Source organism: Crotalus tigris, unplaced genomic scaffold (genome assembly GCF_016545835.1).
Source record: "Crotalus tigris isolate CLP2741 ecotype Arizona unplaced genomic scaffold, ASM1654583v1 scf7180000017550.10884619, whole genome shotgun sequence".
In the NCBI taxonomy this organism is placed as follows: Eukaryota; Metazoa; Chordata; class Lepidosauria; order Squamata; family Viperidae; genus Crotalus; species Crotalus tigris.
Window position 1 is genome coordinate 6637447 of NW_024096468.1, and position 18394 is coordinate 6655840.

The 18394-nt window shown below is 41.2% G+C and overlaps 1 protein-coding gene across 9 annotated transcripts in view; it reads left to right on the forward strand.

Annotated features, from left to right (window-relative positions):
* The window catches only part of RAP1GAP2 (RAP1 GTPase activating protein 2), a 325705-nt gene that overhangs the window by 150992 nt on the left and 156319 nt on the right, over positions 1-18394 (forward strand). The gene's annotated exons all lie outside the window — the stretch shown is intronic.

The following is an 18394-nucleotide window of genomic DNA, read 5'->3' on the forward strand; positions in this document are numbered from 1 at the left end:
AAATTGAGATGCAGAAAAGCCATGCAGTTGTGTGTTTTGCTCACTTGTTTGGATAAGCTGCTCTGGGAAAACTGATGTTTCAGAACATTGTGTAGGGGGGAGAACTGAGAAAAGTTAGAGGTGGGAGGGCAAGAACATGCTTTATTCGGGAAACTATTTGCAGTGCGCTCTCTTCAAAACCTGAACAATGGTCTGCTTTCCTTTTTGAGCCTTTGGTAATCATTCAGGATGTAGTTATTCCCTTTTCTACATGATGGCAGGTGTAATTTACTTGAATTTCTCCCTCCTCCCCTCTCTGTAGGACTTAAAATATTCAATTTGAGGCCTTCAGTTTTTCTTACCTGGCTAATTCTTTTTTTAGCTTTCCTTTCCAGCTAGACAACAAATGATTTAAAGTGAAAGTAATAGGCACAGTTCTGGCATGATGGTGGGGTCTGAGAGAAAATAATAATGTGCAAAACTTTTTTTACTTTTGTTGTTGTCATTATGATTATGATTATAGTGATGGAGGTTGTTTCTGGCAGCCACCAAGTTTTGGGAAACTTCCGAACTCTTGTTATCTTTTTTTTTTTGTTGTTGTCTTTTTTTGTTATCTTAAAGTCCATTGAAATGAGTAGAGCTGGCAGGATTCCCTGCCAAACTAAGAAAGAACCATTTAGTAGGAAGGGGTGTGTTTCACAAGGTAGTGTGGACTTGCTGTGTTTATTTAGTGCCTGCCACTTTAGGATACTGGATAGGTAATTGCATCAAGGAGATTCATTCAAAACATTCTGGTGAGGGTCAGACTAATTATTTCAGCTAATATGCACTTTGGCTTGACAACAGAAAGGGACAAGGACTATGGTCCAAGTTCTTGAAAGTAACACATCTCAGGTAAACTAGAATTGCAACCTTCGTGTTTACTATAAAACTAAACTTCTTTGTGCTTGTTATCAGGCATGCTTGTAACAAGAAGTGTTAATGGAACTTTTTTTTTACAAATGTGGCTATAATCCTAAGGATTTTCCAGCTGATTTGTTTAGCTCATAATCTTTCTTGTTTTCTCCTTGTATTTATGTATCCCACCTCCTCCTTTTCCTCTTTGTAAATTGTCCACAGTTTCTGAGAATAATAACACACACAAGTGGTTAACCACAGTCTGGTTAATCAATTGTAGTTTATTTTCCAAATGTAAGAAACGGCTTGACATTTGTCACTGTCTCCGCTCACATCATACAAGGACACTTTACTGGGCCCTGAATTAACCTGTTTGCTGGGTTTGCATTGTGTGTTGACCGATAAACTAATCAAACAGGTTAGGTTCTTTTTAAGCCAGTAAATAAATAAATGAATATATGAATAAGATAAGATTTTTAGAAGGTTAGCGTGCTCTACGATTGCAGACTGTATCAGGTCTTCAAATGAATTGGTATGTATATTCTGTGAATGGTAGTGTTCCTTTCTGGCTTAAAGTTTTGTATTTTGGATCAAGAGGAAGAGGACCTGGGTTCAAATTTCCTTCCAGTCATGAAAATCCCTGGATAGTCATAGGTTTGGGACTGGGTTTCTTAGCCTAATCTACTCAGTGGCATTGCAAGGGTGAAAAGATGAATCATGGTGATTATCTCCACTTGTTTTGGAGATGTAAAAAGGCAATAAATAAATACTGTATTTTCCCAATTCTTGAAACCTTTGTCATATCTCACTGGCCTTGTCAGAAAGTAAAAAAAAAGCTTTTATGTTTGTGCATATGGTAAGCATGATTAAAAATAACACCATTACTTAGGTCAGAGAGTGCTAGTTTTAAAAGTAGAATCTGTAAAGTATAAAGTAACTGGCTTCTGTGGAAATCCTTAAGATTCCTGGGGTGGTGATACGAGCAGAAAAAACTCACAATATACCAACACAAACAACCCCAATAAAGACATGTGAGTAACAGCTGGTGGCCATCTATGTTTCATTAAACCTCTTCCAGCTATTTCTCTTTCCAAGTATATAGCATTTCTAGCTGTTCATTAAGCAGTAGCTTGTAAAAATAGTTATTTCCGGAAGGGTATAATATTTTGAAGCTGGATGATGGCCATCTGATATGCAGAGGAGAAAAGATGACTGAATTCTTTCTCTAGACTGAGGTAGGTTGGGAAATCTGCCCAACTATTTTTGTGCAAATCCAAAATCTTGCGATTGCAAAAGCAGTGGTTCTCTCCTATGAAAGAAGGCTCTTGTTTGACAGGAGTGTTTTAGAATTGCTCTTGAATGTATTTATTCTTGCAAAGGAAATATGACTTGCCTACTGTAGTGGACATGACTCTCTATAATTCTGACTTTCACCGAAGGCTTCCAAAAGACCTGTGATTTTGGAATGACATCATTTCCAAGAATATTGATGCTATCTAGACTGTCACCCACTGCAGGTGACCTCATTGCAAGTGATCTCGAAGAGGTGGTTGCCCTGTTTTTTTCCTTTTCTAAACAGGATTGACAGTGACTCAACAGACGCTTCCTCTTTTTCTCACCCACATTCAATTCCCGCTCTGAACAACTACCAAACATGGCATTGATAGGTAGTCCTTGACTTGCAACACTTTTGTCAACATCCAGTTTGTGAATGCAAATAAAACTCCAGGTTCATTCCATCTCCGAAAATCTTACTGTTTTATTGAATACGCTGCATGGTGATGTCAAAGCCAAACTAACTCTGAGATTCCAGGGCACCAGTTCATAGACATTAATAATAATTTCCCCAGCCAAGCTCCCAACCTCTCACGTAGTCCATGTAAACAATTTCACTTTGTTATGGGAACCATCTGCTCCCTCCCCACACCTGCTGTGGTGTCCTTGGAAAGGTTTCAGGCTGTCTTCAGTGGAATCACAGAGGTTTCCTTTCTCCATCTAACCCAGAGGTCCCCAATCTTTTGGACACCAGGGACCGGTTCTGTGGAGAGAGGTTTTTCCGTGGACCGGAGGGGGCATGGTTTTGTGTGCTGCCTGCATCCCACAGATGGGGCTTTGCTTGTTTGTGCGGACCGTTTGCTGGCATGCCACAGACTGGGGATTGGGAACCCCTGATCTAACCCATTCTAAAGCAACACCTCCCCTCCTTACTCTAATGGCAAGTTGAAATGAAGAGGCAAGTAGCTGCCAAAGATTCATTCATTCATTGACAGGTTCATTCAACAGTACTGCAGAAAGTGATTTATGACCGTCTTTCACATTTACAGCAGTTGAAGATCCCTGTAATTACATGATCAAGGGAACTGAATCTTATTTATGGTGGTCTCAGTGTCCCGGGGTAATGTGATCACCGTTTGTGATCTTCTGACAAGCAAAGTCAGTGGGGAAGCCAGAGTCACTTAACAGCCGGGTTAGTAATTTAACAACCACAGCGATTCACTTAACAACTGTGGCAAGAAAGATCGTGAAATGGGGCAACGTTCACTTAACCACTGCCTTGCTTAGCAACAAAAATTTTTGGGTTCAATCGTTGTAAGTCAAGGAATATGTATAGTTCCTGGAACAATATTTCTTAACCTTGGTACCAGTGGGGGGATTCAAATATGGGAACAATTGGATCTCTATGTGGATGCCACTTCCAGAAGTCCATTCTGGGCCTGGATAACAAAAAATTAGCTACCAGTTCTGCCGAAGTGGTGCGAACTGCTGAATCCCACCACTGCTTGGTACCTTTAAGATAGGTGGACTTCAACTCCCAGAATGCCTCAGCTGGGATGCCTTTGCTTAGAATTCTGGGAACTGAAGTTCACATTGGAAGTTGCCCAGAATATTCAAAAATATTCATTGTCTTCAATTTACAAGCATTTGTTTACTGAACTGTTTGAAGTTACAACAGCACTGAACAAAGTGACTTACAGTGGGTTCTTGCACTTAGGACTGTTGCACCATTTCCATGGTCACATAATTAATAGTTGGGTGCTTGGCAACCGGCATGTATTTACAATGATTGCAGTGTTCTGGGATCGTATGATCGCCATTTGTAATCTTCCCAGATGGCTTCCGACAAGCAATGGAGGAAGCCAGATTTGCTTATCAGCTGTATGATTTATTTAACAACCGCAGTGATTTGCTTAACAATCATGGTAACAAAGATCATAAAATCGAGTGAGACTCCCTTAACAAATGCTTGCTTTTGTTTGTTTGTTTAGCAATGGAAATTCTGTCATCATAAGTTGAGGGCTACCTGTATGGTTAACGTTTAGCAGTATCACGGTATTATCTCTCTCAAATCAGTTTAGGGCCTTAGTCCTTCGTTGGTTGTCTTGGTGCTTTTTCTGGAAACTCACATGCAAGGTAGGAAGGCAATCTGATTGTTTCACACCAGCTACATGCATTTTCTGTGGGACTGCTTCTGACTATGGAGGTTCAGTTGAGATCCCATGGTAAGAAAGTACACAATTTGTTTGCTCCTTTTTACAATCATTAAAGATTTGGTTTTTATCAGATGGGTTCTTTATGGCAACTATGGCAATAAAAGTCAGAAAACGGAGCGAGACTCATTTAACAATTGTCTTGCTTAGCAATGGAAATTTTGGGCTCAATTGTGGTCATAAGTCGAGGACTACCTGTACGTAAAGAAGGAGGGAGTTTGAGGCCTTTCCTTCTAATATATGCATTTTTGTACACATTTCCCCTAATTCTGTCCTTTTGTAGACCGTTGTTTGTTGGTTGGGGCTGGAGATAGAGAATCGGTTTTCCATAATACAAGGCTTTTTTTTGTGTGTGCGTGTTTCCCTGTGGATTTTATTTTGGTGCACAATTTCCACCACTTTGCATTTTTGTATGCATTCTTGGAGTGATAAATTGCAGTGCCAAGTTGCAGTTATAAATATATAATACCACATTACACTGCAGTTGAAATCTATTTCCCCAAAAGAATTTAAATTGGGGAGGGGGAAAATCATTTATGCAATCATGATTTCTCAGGAGACAACCCCCCATGCATTTATATATAAATATGCGTATGTTGCCTAATCTAAAGGCCTGAGTGGTTCACAACAACATCCAGTCCAATGCATCATAATAAGTAAAACCTAATAGCAGTAGCACTTAGATTAACTATATATACCACCCCATAGTGCTGTGGGAAGTCAGCCCCCCAGAGAAGGAAATATTAAAAGGGCAGAAAAATATATTTCTGCAAAGGATCTTAAAGAGGCAGAAAGGCATGCCCAGTTTTTCTTGATAGTCCCAGGTCTCCCTTCCCCAAGCAGAAACCAGCTCTATAAAAATGCAGACCATTCAGGAAAGTTGAAGCTAGAAGCTTAAGAAGACAAAGACACCTAAAATCTACATACCCCACCCAAAGTCTAAGACAGAACATAATAGGATTAACTCACAGATGCCAAAGGGACACAGGTCAAAATACATGACACAGGAAATACAAAGCCTCAAAACAGGAACAGAAAACAACTCCAAACAAAAGGCTCCAGAGGGTATAAAAACCCACTCCCTACATATGCTCAGCCCTTTTTCTTTCCTTTCTGCCAGAGTCATCTTTCTGTCTGGCTCTCCTCTTCAATAAACTGCAACCTTCTTTCTAAAGCAGTCGCCATGTTGTTTATCCCCGGCTTGGACTGAACCATGATGAAGACTTTTCTTCCAATAGTACTTTACAGCAGGGGTCCCTAACCCCCCCCCAGACCACGGCCCACTACCGGGCTGTGGCCTGTTCGGAACTAGGCCAAATAAAATCATTAAAGAAAGGATGCAAAAGGAGAGACGGAGTGAAATGTGAATAACAAAGATTAAAATGTTTTTTTAATTTATTTTGAATAATTAAACTGAATTGTTAAATTGTCCTGCGGTGATTGGCTGTGGCAAGTTGTCCCGTTCTGGTTCTGGTTGCCACAGTACAAGAAGAACTTGGAGGAAGTAGAAAGAGTGCAGAAAACAGTGGGAAAGATAGTAAGGGGCTTAAAGGCTAAATCCTACTGTATGAAGAATTGCTAAAAGAATTGGATATGTTTATTTTTATTTACTAATTACTTCAATTTATATAGCCACCCATCTCAGCTTCTTGACTCTGGGAAGTGTACAGCAGGGGTCCCCAATCCCCAGGCTGTGGGCTGTGGCATGTCAGCAACCGGTCCTCACAAACAAGCAAAGCCTCATCCGTGGGATGCAGGCAGCACACAAAACCACGCACTCTCCAGTCCGTGGAAAAACCTTTCTCTGCAGAACTGATCCCTGGTGCCCAAAAGGTTGGGAACTTCTGGTGTGCAGCAATGAAAAGCACAACATACCAACACATAAAATAAAAATATAAAATAATTTGCATCAAAAGTACAGAAACAATCAACAAATTTTTTTAAAAGCCTCTAAACAGGCTCTACTACACATCCAGATTCCCAACTCTGGCAAAGCCACATCTTTAAAGCCTTAGAAAAAGCTAGTAGGGTTGGGATCAATCTGATCTCTGGGGTTGGGGTGGAAACGCTAGTCCAAAGGGTGGTTGCTGGCATAAAAAAGACTGTGTGGTCCTTGATGCCCCCTGAGCTTGGGGGTTTTCTTGCAGATATTTATTACTTAGCACTGATGATGTTATCTAGTTGGGTAGGGAATTGTCTGCTAGTAAACCACCAAGCTCAGAGAGCACTAAGGACCCCACTGTTTCTATTTCCTGCAAAATCCTCTTTTAGCGGAACCGTGTTTTGAGAAATGGTCAGAAACACTTTCGTTAAAGGAATGAGTTGTCTTGGTTTGTTTATAGAGCAAAAGGCCCTTTTATTCTCCTTTATTTTGAAGAAAGAAAGTGGCGAAGAGTGAGAATGAGAGAGAAAGATTGATTTCCTTGAGCATCTCTTAATTCTATTTGTTTAGATGTGTTAGGCCCTGTCCGTGTGATTCATAATACTATCTGCTACCACACTATCAGACATGGCAATCTCTATATTGCAAGGCATGGAGTTCTGTTTCACATGGGTTCGTACATTTATATCTCTGGATATACCGTCTTCCTATCAGTCTCTGCTTTAGTTGAAGTTGTTTTTAAATAAAAAAGCATTAAAATAAATAAATAAATACAGGCAGTCTTCGACATACGAACCCAATTGAGCCAATTTTTTTTGCTGCTAAGTGAAACATAAGTTAATTTTGCCTCATTTTACAACCTTTTGGGCCACGGTTCTTAAGTGAATCACTGCAATTGTTAAGATAGTAACCCGGTTGTTAAGTGAATCTGGCTTCCCCGTTGACTTTTCTTATAAGAAGGTCACAAAAGGTGATCACATGATCCTGGGGCACTGCAACCATCATAAATATGAGTCAGTTGCCAAGGTGTGAGTTTTGATCATGTGATTAAAGGGGTACTGCAAGGGTTGTAAGTGTGAAAAAGGTCATAAGTTTTTTCAGTGCCATTGTAATTTTGAACATCCACCAAATGAACTGTTGTAAGTTGAGGACTGCCTGTAGAAGTAGAATAAATTGAAAAAGGCTTGAGCCACTCACTCTCTCAGCCCAACCCAGCTCACAGGGTTCTTGTGAGGAAAATAGGAGGAGGAAGGAGTATTATGTATTATTCTGCCTTTATTAATTTGATAAATAACCTTGTTATTTATAAAACAATAAAGTCAGGATAAAAATAAGTAAATAAATAAAAAGGGAAATTAATGTTGTTTTTCAACCACCAGCAATTTTTTCTCTTCATCCTCCTCTAAGAAAACAAAATATTTTATCTTTTGTTACCTGGACTACAACAGTTGTGAATTAAAACAGACACTCTATTTTGTACTTGGAATTTCTCATTAGTACCTGAATGTGAAACGGGCTGCAATGTGAATTGAGCTAAGCTTTACAAATTGCATTAATAATCATATATATGAATCATATATTATTTATTCATTTAATCAATTTTTATGATCTCCCATCTTTTGAAAGTCACTCTGGGCCACAAAGTTAGATAAAAATAAAAACAATTACAGCCATAAATACAAAATTTAAAATGCATGGCAGCCAAGGAAGATGCCACAATTCAGTGGCTAGTACAGTTAGGAGACAGGACCTTTCCCACATTTGGGTCTCTGGGTCTGGGCACAGAACCAGGTCTTTAGGACCTTACAAAAGGCCATCAAGGTCAGGGCTACCATCATAATATCTGGAGGGAGAATGTGCCATGAGGCAGGTGCTACCTCAGAAAAAACTGTTGGGCCCCACCAACCGGCATTCTTCAGCCCATGGGACTAAAAGTGTAGCATCCTGCCAGATCAGACAGCAGCAGATTGGATATATTCTATTATTGTATAGAATATAATTATAATTTACTTATAAATAAAGAGCCAGTTTGGTCTAGTGGTTAAGGCATCAGACTAGAAACTCAGAGATGGTGAATTCTAGACCTCTATTAAACATGAAACCCAGTTGGGTGACTTTGGGCCAATCACCAGGAGATGTGAGTTCTAATCCTGCCTTAGACATCATAGTCGGCCAGGTGACTGGGTCTATCCCCAGGAAACTGTGCGTTCCACCTTAGGCATGATTGCCGGCTGGGTGACTTGGGGCCAATCATAGGAGACTGTGAGTTCTAGTCCCACTTTAGGCATGCTAGCTGGGTGAGTGACTTTAGGCCAGTCACTCTCTCTCAGCCCAATTCACCTCATAGGAGAAAATAAGGGGAGAAATGGGAATTGGGTTTTGTTCAGTGCCTTGAGTTATTTATAAAAATAATAAAGGCAGGGTATTCACAGGGCTTTTTTTCTCATAGAACGCCCCAGAATGGAGTTCCGGCACCTTTTTTTGGATGGAAACTTGTAGGGTAGACAAGGCGGGTTGTATGATGTGTGTGAGTTCTGGCACTTTTTTTTTTTTTTTTTAGAAAAAAAGCACTGGGTATACATAAATATATACCGCTCACAAAAATAAAGGGAACACAAACGTATAGGATCCTATACGTTTGTGTTCCCTTTATTTTTGTGAGCAGTATACAGTATATAAATTAATAGACAACTCTGTGATCTGTTGTGTCATCCTTTGAAAGGTAGTGCAATATGGTGTGACCGTAAAATGATTCAATAGGTTGATCTAAAAAATTAATTCCCAACATCCATTCGGTGTAGAGTTGACCCCATCCTATTTGACTTAAATCTTTAAAATGAATCTCTAAGCAGACTTTCTTTGGTCTTCCAACCAAAGCAGACAAATCAATGGTTTCTAACTGGAGTCTGAAGAACTCATTGGCTTCTGTATGTTTGGCTAGTAAATCCGTTGAGTAGCTCTGAGTCTGATTTTTCAGTGTCTGTGATTGAGTTTTCTGCTTTATTTTCTATATCCAGACCTTCTTTGATTTTCATATTTGCATCCAGGAAAATCCGGAGGGAATTTCTGTACTCACAGCTCTTGAAAAATATGTCCTACATGATGACAACTCTTTTGCCTTTCAAACTATGTAGTTTGTAGTCCTCAGCTTACAACTATTCAATGAGTGACCATTCAAAGTTACAGTGGCACTGAAAATACAACTGGTTCTCAAATTTACAACTGCCACAACGTCCCTATAGTAATTAGCTGTGGTGGCGCAGTGGTTAGAATGCAGTACTGCAGACTACTTCTGGTGACTGCCAGCTGCCAGCAGTTCGGCAGTTCAATTCTCACTGGCTCAAGGTTGACTCAGCCTTCCATCCTTCCAAAGTCAGTAAACTGAGGACCCAGATTGTTGGGGGCAATGTGCTGACTCTGTAAACTGCTTAGAGAAGGCTGTAAAGCACTGTGAAGCGGTATATAAGTCTAAGTGCTCTTGCTCTTGCTATGATCAAAATTCAGGCACTTGCCAACTGTAGATTCCTGGTATTACATGATTGCCATTTGCCACTTTTTCAGCTGGCTTTCAGTAATCAAAGTCAAAAATCACTTAACAACCACAGTGAGTCTGTTAACAACTGCAACAAAATAGTCATAAAACTGGGTGCAACTGACTTAACAACCATTTCACTTAGCAACAGATGTTGCCGTTTCAGTTGTGGTTGTAAGTCAAGAACTACCTCTAAGCCATAGAATTTTCTATAAAGCCATCTTTTTCCATCCTGCTCAATATATTGAAAACATTACTTGGTTTATCTTTAAATCAAAATTGAGAATTCTGTGATGGAAACAAGATCCAGAAGAGTCAAAATCTTGAATACAGGTACCCCTTGACTTACAAGGACCATTCATTTAGTGACCATTCACAGTTACAAATGGCACTGGAAAAAAAGACAATATGACCGTTTTTCATACTTACGACCGTTGCAGCATCCCCGCTGTCATGTGATCAAAATTCGGACACTTGGCAACTGGCGTGTGTTAATGACGGTTGCAGTGTCCCAGGATCATTTGATCACCTTTTACGATCTTCCAACAAGCAATGTCAATGGGGAAGCCAGATTCACTTAACAACCATTTTACTAATTTAAAAAGGGCAGTGGTTCACTTAACAACAGTGGCAAGAAAGATCACAAAAATGGGGCAAAATGACTGTCTTAACATAATTTTTGGGCTCAATTGTGGTCGTAAGTCAAGGGCTACCTCTACTGGATATTCCAATGGCTCCTGCCCATCTTATAAAATCACTCCCCATCTAGAAGGGAAGGTTCGTCTGTTGTCAAGCAGAAAATGTGGCTGTTTTAAACTCTGTCCTTTTCTTAAGCTAATGGGCTTGCCTTGAACGGAAGAATCCTCACTGTCTCTTTTCACTTCTTTCTTGCAAGCAGTTTGATATCCGGGTAGGGAATGTGCAATCTTCTTTTCAGAACATTCCCACCCTCCCCACCCCAGATTTCCAATATCCATGGAGTGATTATTGTTTTTTCTTTTTTCTACACCAAGGAGTAGAGCTTTGATGTTCAATCAAGATGGCTCTTCCTTTCTGTTTTTGAGAGCTTTTCATCTTCATCTGCAATCGGACGCCATTTTACCAAAGTGAGCAAAATGAGGTCCGCACCTGAGGCCGATAAACAGGAGGAGGGTCAGCTGGAAGCAAAACCTAATGTTGCAAATGGATGGCTGTCCCTTTTCCTCCAAGTTAAAGGCAAAGCCTCTCCCTGCAGAGCTCTTTCCTGGCACAATCAATCACATACCGACTTCTTAATTTGAATTATCAGCCAAGCTATTGCCGTTTTCCCACAGAGACAACGTTGCAGGAAAAAAAAAAGATTTCAATCTCTTGAAGTAGAAGTTAAATTGTAGGTTTCGGAAACTTAGAGGGGATGGGATTCAGGTTTTGTGGAACAGGTGCACTTATGTGAAAGTGGGTTGTGGTTTTTTTTATGACAGGCTCAATTGGGTGTTGACTGAATGGATTTAAAAAAGTTTATTTGGCAGGTTTGCAAGATGGTCATTCATACAATCGACTTACAACCATTCATTTAGTGATCGTTTGAAGTTACAATGGCGCTGAAAAAAGTGACCAGGGACCATTTTTCACACTTAGGCCCATTGCAGCTTCCACATGGTCACGTGATCAAAATTCAGAGGTTTGGCAACTGGCATGTATTTATGACAGTTGCAGTTCCCAGGGTCACGTGATCACCTTTTGCAACCTTCTGACAAAGTCTGTAGGGAAGCCAGAGTCACTTAACAACCATGTTACTAGCTGAACAACTGCAGTGATTCACTTAACAACGGTGGCAAGAAAAGTTGTAAAATAGGGCAAAACTCAGTTAACAGCTGCCTCACTTGGGAACAGAAATTTGGGGCTCAATTGTCATAACTCGAGGACTACCTATACATCATAAATGCACCCTATTTGCATCTTTTTTTCCCTTGGTAAAAAAAACCAACAACTTTTTATTGACAAAATAAAGAAACTAAATTATACAAATTATTTATGAACAAGATTTCCAAAAAAGAACATATCCTTTTTACAGTTGAATTGTGCAAAAAAAAAAAAGTATTAAGGTTAGATGTAATGTTTTTTTAAATTTACTTTTCTTCTGTGGCTCATTTTGGCATGATAATAAAACAAGGCTGTATTCAAGGCAAGGCTAGGCTGCCATTGGTCATGGATGCTTTACTTTAAAGTCCTGCATGGGTGATGGGGAATCAGTATCTTAAATGGCTCCTTCCATCTATGACTCTACGGAGATGTTTATGTTTTAAAAATCAGGCATCAAGAAAATTTTTATGTAGTAGAGAAGTATATGTTCAAAAAGCATGTGTATTTAAATGTATATCCTGGAGAAGCTGAAGCTCAGCTCTTCTGTCTGTTGAAGAAAATTTATTTATTTTTTATTAATCAAATCTTTCCCCAAAAGATGTAATAACACCTCAAAACAGGATTGGTTGAGTAACTAGCAGGCTATATCATATCTATGAGTAATTAACACTTAAAGCAATGATGTAGCCTACTAGTTATCCCACCATAACAAATCACAATGAAATGTGATTTGAAAATATGATTTCTTCCCATCCATCTAGCAAATGTTTTTTTGGGTTATATTAAAAATTATAAATCAGAAGCAATGTTTAAATAGTTGGAGGGAGTTGAGGAAGGAAGCTACATGTATTGCAGGAGCTACATGTTTCTTGCCAAAGTCCTTAGACATTTACCAAGCTCCACTTCTGCTTCATACAGGTATTCCTTGACTTACAACCATTTGTTTACTGACCATTCAAAGTTAAAATGGCACTGAAAAAACCTTGCCATGACCATTTTTCATACTTAACAATTGTTGCAGCATTCCTGTGGTCATGTGATGAAAATTCAGACATTTGGCAACTGGCTCATATTTATGACGGTTGCCGTGTCCTGGGGTCATATGATCACCTTTTGTGACCATCTGACAAGCAGAGTCAAGGGGGAAGCCAGATTCACTTAACAACCGTGTTACTATCTTAACAACTGCAGTGACTGACTTAACAACTGTGGCAAGAAAGGTTGTCAAACAACTGTCTCACTCAGCAATGGAAATTTTGGACTTAATTGTGATCGTAACTCAAGGACTATCTGTACTTTATAGAAGAGGTCCCCAACCTTTTGGGCACCAGGGACTGGTTCCGTGGAGAGAGATTTTTCTGTGGACCGGAGGGAGCATGGTTTTGTGTGCTGCCTGCATCCTGCAGATGGGGCTTTCCTTGCTTGTGTGGACCAGTTGCTGGCATGCCACGGCCCGGTACTGATCCACGGACCGGGGGTTGGGGACCCTTGCTTTACAGTGTTTACAAGGATCTACTAATCTGATGCTTGGTAATGGGATAATGCTTGACATATAAACCGAATACATTTCTGGTTTGGTTTTGAAGAGTGCTTGAAGAAAGAAGAGTGATTTAACTGTGTACCTGTGTACCATTCACTGAAAGGAGTGTAAACAGTGGAAGGCTTCTCTCACTTTTGCTTGTTGGTGCTTCACCATGGAAGGCTTTCATGAAAGGATTGGACAGTTATTTGTCTGGGGTGGTATAAGGGAGTTTGACTATAAGACCTCCAAGGCAGTGATGGGATTCAGCCATTTCGCACCACTTCAGCAGAACCGGTAGCTAATTTTTTGTTGCCCAGGCCCAGAATGGACTTCCAGAAGCAGCATCCACACAGAGAACCGGTTGTTCACATATTTGAATCCCACCACTGCTCCAAGGTTCCTTCCAGCCCTTTGATTCTATGATTCTAAAGTTCATTCCTGTGCCATCTTGAGATGAACGGAGGGGGTTGATACATCACGAGTTTCTCTAATTGCAAATTTGGTCTCACAGTGTTGCATTTCTGGTACGAACCTACATCCTTGGAGCCCATATTAATGACCCTGAGTCCAATTGTCACTGTGTGGTAATGATGTTATCCAGTCAATCATGTCCAACTCTTGACTATTCCATGGGCCAGGTCTCTCCATATCTTGCACTATTTCTTTGAATTGCTCTATGCTCTGGCTGGTGTTAGCTTTCATGGTGTCCAGCCATCATGTTCTTTGGCATCTTGGTTTCCTGTTATTGCTAACTCTTCCAAGCATAATTGCTTTGTCCAGTGAATTCCCCCACATGACATGGCCAAAGTGAGTAGTGTCAGAGCATCCGATGTCGTCCGTAGCGCGAAGGCAAAGAAGACCGGCACACACTGACACCCAACAAGCACTTTATTATGCAAGTGAGACAAAGTCAGCACTGGTGTTAGTTACCTCCCACCGCCATATATTGGCGTGCTCCACCCTTTGGGTCCGCCCCCGGTTCCAAACCACCATCCGTTCCAAATGAATAAATGCTCCACCCTTTCTCTGTGCTTTCCCTTTCCCCGACGGAACTCCGCCCCCACCCCCCGTTGTCCGTGCGCCCGAACTGCGCGTCAGTTGCCCGCCGCCAAACTTACCCTGCCTACTGTCCTGGTTGCGAAAGGATAACCCCCCACCCCCTTTGCTGGGTCCGGCCGCCGGAGTGCAGTCCTTTCGGCCCCAGATGGCCCGCCCATCGCCCTCCCTTCCGTAAAGCGCAGCTGGCATTCATGGTCCTCCGACCCCGTCGGTGACTGGCCTCCCTTAGGCTTCGCTGGCGTCTGTGGCGCAGCCCGCGGAGATGTCTGCTCAGTTGACGTTCGGCTGGTGCAGTCATGGGGCGTGGCGGGGCAATGCTCAGCTGTTTCCCGGGTTGGTAGGTCGTTATCCGTGCTCCCCCGTCCCCGTTCGTATGGCAAGCCTTTAGGGGCTTGACAAGTAGTAGTAGTAATGATGATGATGATGATGATATTGGAAGGGACCTTGGAGGTCATCTAGTAGTCCAACCTCCTACTCATACCATTTCAGACAAATGGCCGTCCAGTTTCTTCTTAAAAACTTCCAGTGTTGGAGCATTTACTGCTTCTGGAGGCGTCCTTCTCCTCATTAAACTAGACATACCCAATTCCAGCAACCGTTCCTTATATGTTTTAGCCTCCAGTCCCCTAATCATCTATGTTGCTCTTCTCTGCACTCTTTCTAGAATCTCAACATCTTTTTTACATTGTGATGACCAAAACTGGATGCAGTATTCCAAGTGTGGCCTTACCAAGGCATTGTAAAGTGGTATTAATACTTCACGTATTAATTCGCTAAGCTGGCTGAGGAATTCTGGGAGTTGAAGTCCACAAGTCTTAAAGTTGCCAAGGTTGGGAACCTCTGGTCTAAGCAACCCAAGATTTCTCCGAAAGAATTGTTTAATTCATTGTGCGATGTATGCCCCTTTTGCTGATAAATTGCCAGAGAAATGGATAATGAATCATTTTGTTAATGACCTAAAAATTCTTCAACTGGACAGTTCCTAGGTTACAACTGCTTATGTCAGGAGGGAAGTGAAATTATCTTCCTTGCTGCTGAGATGTTTTTTTTTGTCCTTGGCTGAAGGTGGACTTGCCATATGCATAAATCAGCTTCGTACTGCTCTTCTTGATAGGCTATCCAAGGGGCCTGAGGTTAGCTGCCAGCCTTGATGCATTTCCAATTTATTCTCTATGGCTTTATGTTTTCTCAGCAGGTTGCTATGTCCAATTAGTTTTCAATCAGATCAGTTCCTTTGGTGACAAATCAGAGGGTCAAATCGAAGTTCACAGAATAATCCTTCATATGTCCTGAATATAGTAGTAGTAATAGTAGTAGTAGTAGTAGTAGTAATAATAATAATAGTAGTAGTAGTAGTAGTAATAATAAAATAGAAAGACTGTGGCAAAAGCAAGCAAGGGTAGTACCAATAGTCATAGGCTCCTTGGGTGCAATCCCAAAACAACTGGAGCACCACTTGAACACCATCGGCATTGACAAATTCGCTATTAGTCAATTGCAAAAGGCGGCCTTGCTAGGAACTGCTTCCATCCTGCGACGATACCTGTAATACCATCAAACATCCAAATCTGCCTATCCCAGGTCCTGGGTAAGGACTCGATAGGTAGACAAAATGCCAAATCCAGTCTGAACATCTGGCTGACTGTGCGATGATCCATAATAATAATAATAATAATAATAATAATAATAATAATAATAATAATAATAATAATAATAAAGTTGGAAGGGACCTTGGAGGTCATCGAGTCCAACCCTCTGCTCAGGCAGGAAACCCTACACCATTTCAGACAAATGGCTGTACAGTCTCTTCTTAAAAACTTCCAGTGTTGGAGCATTTACTGCTTCTGGAGGCAGGCTGTTCCACTGATTAATTGTTCTCACTGTCAGGAAGTTTCTCCTTAGTTCTAGGTTGCTTCTCTCCTTGATTAGTTTCCAACCGTTGCTTCTTGTCCTGCCTTCAGGTGCTTTGGAAAATAGCTTGATTCCCTCTTCTTTATGGCAGCCCCTGAGATATTGGAATACTGCTATCATGTCCCCCCTTGTCCTTCTCTTCGTTAAACGAGACATACCCAATTCTAGCAACCGTTCCTTATATGTTTTAGCCTCCAGTCCCCTAATCATCTTTGTTGCTCTTCTCTGTACTCTTTCTAGAGTCTCAACATCTTTTTTACATCGTGGTGACCAAAACTGGATGCAGTATTCCAAGTGTGGCCTTACCAAGGCATTATAGAGTGGTAGTAGTACTAGCAGTAGTAGCAGCAGCAGCAGCAACAACAACAACAATAATAATAATAATAAAGTTGGAAGGGACCTTGGAGGTCATCTAGTCCAACTCCCTGCTCAGGCAGAAAACCCTATACCATTTCGGACAAATGGCTGTCCAGTCTCTTCTTAAAAACTTCCAGTGTTGGAGCATTCAGCTTCTGGAGGCAGGTTGTTCCACTTGTTAATTGTTCTAACTGTCAGGAAGTTTCTCCTTAGTTCTAGGTTGCTTCTCTCCTTGACTAGTTTCCATCCATTTCTTCTTGTCTTGCCTTCAGGCGCCTTGGAGAATAGCTTGACTCCCTCTTCTTTGGGGCAGCCCCTGACCTACTGGAACGCTGCTATCATGTCCCCCCTCGTCCTTCTCTTCATTAAACTAGACATACCTGATTCCAGCAACCGTTCCTTATATGTTTTAGCCTCCAGTCCCCTGATCATATAGGTAGTCCTCGACTTATAACGGTTCAGTTAGTGACCATTCGAAGTTACAACGGCACTGGAAAAAAGAGACTCATGACCCTTTTTCACACTTATGACTGTTGCAGCATCCCCCTGGTCACGTGATTTACATTTGGATGCTTGACAAGTGACTCACATTTATAACGGTTGCAGTGTCCCTGGCCCATGGGCCCATGGGAATCCCCCTCTTGCTTCTTTCCAACAAGCCAAGTCAAATGGGAAAGCCAGATTCACTTCACAATCGTGTTAGTAATTTAACAACTGCAGTTAACAAATGCGGCAAGAAAATTTTGTCCTAAAGTGGGGCAAAACTCACTTACCAAATGTTTCACTTAGCAACATAAATTTGGGGTTCAATTGTGGCCCTAAGTCGAGGACTGCCTGTATATGCCACTAAACAATGATCAAGGAATACTTTTCTGAATTGAAAACTCATCTTTGCCATGTCTGACATTTTGGACTATGGTTGATTCCCCCATGGATGTTATTGGGAGTGTACAAGTAGTCCTCAACGTATGACCATAATTGAACCTAGAATTATGGTCGTAAGTTGTGTTGGTTATTAAGCAAAGTGCCTATGTGATCAACTCACTTAATGACCACAATCCCAGCTCTTTCTGTTGTGGTCATTAAGTGTAACATAGAGTGCCTCAGGTGAGGGAGCACTGGATATATTTTTTTTCTCATTAAATATTTCACTTATCTTAATCATCCCGTTGTTAACTGTTTCAAGTTTATTGTATAAATACTACTACACTTAGTTATTACCTAGGCATAAACTTAGAATCATAAGGCTGGAAGGGATCTAGGAGGTCATCTAGTCCAACCCCCTGGCTAAGGCAGGAGACCTTATACCATCCTGGATATCTGTATCCTGTAATGTATTATTTGTATTTTATAATCTAATAAAACAATTAACCTTGAGGGGAAAATGTCCAAGGTGGTGATTCTGACCATGCAAAGCTGGCTGGTGACCATGGGCCAGTTACTCTCTCTCAGCCCTAGGAAGCAGGCAATGGCAAACCACTTCTGGATCTTGCCAAGAAATCTGGAAGGACTAGCCCAGGTAGTCATCAGGAGCCAAGACTGACTCAATCAATTAGAATAGAGCTGGAAGAGACCTTGCAGGTCTTCTAGTCCAACCCCTTGCTCAAGCAGGAGACCCTACCATTTCAGACAAATGGCTGTCCAGTCTCTTCTTAAAAACCTCCAGTGATGAAGCATCCACAATTTCTGAAGGCAAGCTCTTCCACTGGTAAATTGTTCTAACGGTTAGGAAGTTCCTCTGTGGTTCTAGGTTGCTTCTTTCTTGATTAGTTTCCCTCCGTTGCTTCTTGTCCTGCCTTCAGGTGCTTTGGAGAACAGCTTGACCCCCCCCTTCTTTGTGACAGCCCCTCAAATATTGGAACACTGTTGTCATGTCACCCCTAGTCCTTCTTTTCATTAAACTAGACATATCCAATTCCTGCAAC